This window comes from Vicia villosa, linkage group LG4 (assembly GCF_029867415.1).
Source record: "Vicia villosa cultivar HV-30 ecotype Madison, WI linkage group LG4, Vvil1.0, whole genome shotgun sequence".
Taxonomy (NCBI): domain Eukaryota; kingdom Viridiplantae; phylum Streptophyta; class Magnoliopsida; order Fabales; family Fabaceae; genus Vicia; species Vicia villosa.
The window spans coordinates 34305063-34308286 of NC_081183.1; the positions used below are offsets into that span (position 1 = coordinate 34305063).

A 3224-nucleotide genomic window follows, 5' to 3' on the forward strand; every position below is an offset into this window, starting at 1 on the left:
TAATTTTAATATTTTTAGTATTAGAAATATTAATGAGTTAATATTTAGCGTTTTGGGAATTTTCTGAGTAATTAAGTTTAGACCGGAAATATGAGACACTGAGTAATAAGTCGGTATATTAAAATAGTCGGATTTTATTTTAATGGAGTTTTAGTGGAAGTATTATTTTTATATTAAGTGTGGAAATAATATTGGGCTTAATTAATGACATCTCTAAGTATTAAGGGGGTATATTTTGTTAGGCCCATTTGTGTATTTAATATTAACATAGTTTATTTTTGAAAATAGAAGTAGAAGAGAGGTAGAGAGATAGTGTTGTCTGAAAAAGAAAAACAAAAAGGAACCGTGAAAGAAGAAGGAGAAATAGGGAAGAGGGGTTAGGGTTTGAAGAGGAGACCCTAAGTGTTGCTCTAAAGTGCATTTTTTCTCCAATTTTTCATTGAATCTTCTTAGAGCTGCACTCAATCCAAGGTAAGGGGGGATTCTTACTACCTAAATGAGAATATGATGGATTGTATGTGGGTTTAGGGTATAGATTAGTCATTGTGTGGTGTTAATTTTATTTTCTGTTTAAAATTACAAACGATTTTTTTGGTAATGCTGTTGCTTCTCAATATTGTTTTACGTTGTCGTGTGACGTCCAACAACCCCATGAAATCATATATTTCTTTTGTTCTAGTGCTGCTACCTTGTGTGTTGTTATCCCTTGCGGTTCTGTTCATAATTATATGCTTTTTTTTTTGTTTCTTTCCAGGTTCCATATACCATTACTTTTTAAATAAATATAATGGAGCATAATAGTTATACTATGGGTTAGAAACACACATTTATGGGAGGATAATATTTTAGAATAATATAAATAGAATTGGAACATAGTTAGAATGAAAATATATAATTTAATTTTCAAAACTCTGTTTACTATTGAAATTAGTATCTAAGATTGAATTTGGTATGGTGTGGGTTTGTTAGAGATTGAAATTGAATTGAAATCAACAAACAATAACCATATAATGTAGAAGTGTGTTTCTGTCATTGTATTTTTTTTAGAGTGACATATATCAACACTATTGAGCCTAACTAATAAAATATGAAGTTCATGAAACAGTAGCAATTATAGAATAATGTAATTTAAAACAATTTCGTTTGATCGAAATAACCGAATTAAGCGGTATAATTAATTATCCGGAATTTAATGAAAATTTATATGTAATTAAGTTTAATTAGTAGATAAGTGTGGTTAATTTATTTTGTTGAAAACATGTTGGATAATAGTTAATATCATATTTAGTTAATTGAGATAATACTTAGGAGTTGGTTGTTTTATTCGATATATCGACGAATTACAATCCTTTATGTATTTGACTAAAAGTTGTAGTTTTAAATTAAATATTTGTGTTGCAATGAATATTGTGATTATCGATATTATCTTTTTTTTGTATTTGTTCTGTGGGTAGACTTAAGGTGTGAATCCTAGTGAATCTTGATATTGTATATATGTTGCTATGAAGGTGATAATCTCGTTGCTAAGATTGTGTTGTGAGCCTTTGGCTAAAGTTGAACGGTGTGATTGTTGATATGTGACCGTTGTTGTATTATTGTTATTTCATTGTCGAATCGTGGTCGTTGTATGTTGCCGCATAGCATAGCATAACATAACATAAAGTTGAACGGTGTGATGTTGATATGTGACCGTGTTGAAGGCTTTGCCTTATGCCTCGGAATTACTAGCAATGTTCTAAGTTGGGAGTTTTACTCCAATGGTACCACATGCATATGCATAGTTGAGTCGCATTCGAGTCTTTGTTAGTTGTTGTTGGTTGAAGTTGTTGTCTATGTATTGTGATGCTTATGTGTTGATTTGTTGAAGATGTCGATGTGTTGATATCAAGACTATTCTTTAATGATGTTCTTTGTGTTGTTTATGTTGATGTTGTGTGAAACGGTGATTCATTTATATTCCTTACCTAATATATGATTTATCATAATCCTATTTATATAGTTTGATATCTCACCCTTTCTGTTTGAATGTTGCCTCCACGTGGGTAACGTGCAGGTAATCCAGATGAGTAGCTGTTTCCGCTTATAGTCGAGTTTTGGGTGTCATTGCTCTGATACGTAGCACTCGGGGGGAAATGAACACTTGCTTGATGTTGTTATTTGCTTATTGAACCTTATGATGTATTTGAGGATTTGTTTGTATTGTTTCTTTTTATGATTCAAAAGATGTTATGTCTTAATTGTTGAATCATTGTGAATCTGTTGCATGTTGAACCTAAGTTTGGGTTATGCTTTGAATACTATGTTATTCAAAAGTAGAGGTATATGTTATGAGTTTTGTTCACTCCAATCCTGATAGTGTTATGTATTAGTTTAAAAATTATGACAGGTTTATGTTTATGTTGAATGTGTGACATCCTGATTCTGTTGAGAATTTTTATACTCTGATTTTTCCGCATAAATGTTTGGGGTAGATTTGGGGTGTTACATTAGTGGTATCAGAGCAGGTCGGTCTTGTCCGGCCAAGTGTCGAGTCGTAGTGTAGTCTAACAATCGTGTATTGTTGTTTGTGCTAAATTGTTTTTGTGTTGTAGTGACGCTATGGCTGGGAGGAATGATGCTGCGATAGCTGCTGCTTTGGAAGCGATGGCTCAGGCTATGCAGAACCAACCGAATGCTGACGAGAATGCTGGATCTCGTAGTTTGGCCACTTTCCAAAGGGAGAATCCGCCGGTGTTCAAGGGTACGCATGACCCTGATGGTGCTCTTGATTGGTTGAAGGAGCTTGAGCGAATCTTCCGTGTTATAGATTGTACTCCTGCACAGAAGGTTAGATATGGCACTCATATGCTGGCTAAGGAAGCTGACGATTGGTGGTTGGAGACGCTTGCTAGGTTGGAGTTTTCAGGTGAGGAAGTCACTTGGAATGTGTTCCCTAGGGAATTTCTGAGGAAGTACTATCCTGAAGATGTTCGGGGTAAGAAAGAGATAGAATTCCTAGAGTTGACGCAAGGGAACAAGTCCGTGACCGAGTATGCTGCCAAGTTCACTGAGTTGATTAAGTTCTATCCTCACTTTGATGGCGAAGGTGCTGAATTTTCTAAGTGCATCAAGTTTCAGAATGGGTTACGCTCGGATATCAAGAAGGCTGTTGGGTACCAAAAGATCCGTTTGTTTTCTGATTTGGTTGACAGTTGTAGGATCTTTGAGGAAGATAGTAATTCTCA

The 3224-nt window shown here is 34.4% G+C and overlaps 1 long non-coding RNA gene across 1 annotated transcript; it reads left to right on the top strand.

Annotated features, from left to right (window-relative positions):
* Window positions 1-338: 338 nt before the first annotated feature.
* On the top strand, window positions 339-2347 carry LOC131599047 (uncharacterized). Its single transcript, XR_009282524.1, has 2 exons — window positions 339-471; window positions 2054-2347. It is a non-coding gene; the product is annotated as an uncharacterized LOC131599047 (long non-coding RNA).
* Window positions 2348-3224: the final 877 nt, after the last annotated feature.